Source organism: Atta cephalotes (genome assembly GCF_000143395.1).
Source record: "Atta cephalotes unplaced genomic scaffold scaffold00004, whole genome shotgun sequence".
Lineage (NCBI taxonomy): Eukaryota > Metazoa > Arthropoda > Insecta > Hymenoptera > Formicidae > Atta > Atta cephalotes.
In genome coordinates this window covers 7,468,052-7,468,674 of record NW_012130068.1, presented here as the reverse complement: position 1 = coordinate 7,468,674, position 623 = coordinate 7,468,052, and positions in this window count along the sequence as shown.

Here is a 623-nt window from a genome sequence, read left to right as displayed (position 1 = left end):
CTCTCTTCTCTCTCTCTCTCTCTCTCTCTCTCTCTCTCTTGAGACCAATAGGTCTGATATTTTCAAACCTCAATCGGATAATTGCAGAACTGGTTTCTTCTAATATTTACACAGACAAGTGGCACAGTGAGCTCGACATCGTATCACTATACGCACATCGTTGCTGATTTAGATTCAATAATTATTCTTCCACTTCATTTATACATTATAAGTTGTACAGATATTTCTCGAAAATAGTCAGTAGGTTTATTGGAGGCTTTGCGTTGCACTTTTGTTTTTCGCTTTGAAAAAATTTAAGATAATCTCTTAAAATAAAATTTTATGATCAAGTCGCCTTGTTACTTTTACATCCACTTTACATGTATATTTTAAATTGCTATGACGACGTGATTAATTCTTCGATTTGAGTTTATAATTGAAGTGTCCGCTTACAATATAAGGCACTTTCATGACGATATTTTCCCTCCAAGGTAAATAAGCCTGCAACTGAGTACGGATACTCTACGCCAACGAGCAAGTCCAGCGCAATTCTCTCGTAGCAAGGCCAGCCGCATTATAACGTACAGGAATAATTTCGGCTCTTAATGCGTAATGCGTACGTATAAATTTGAAGGACGCCGTCG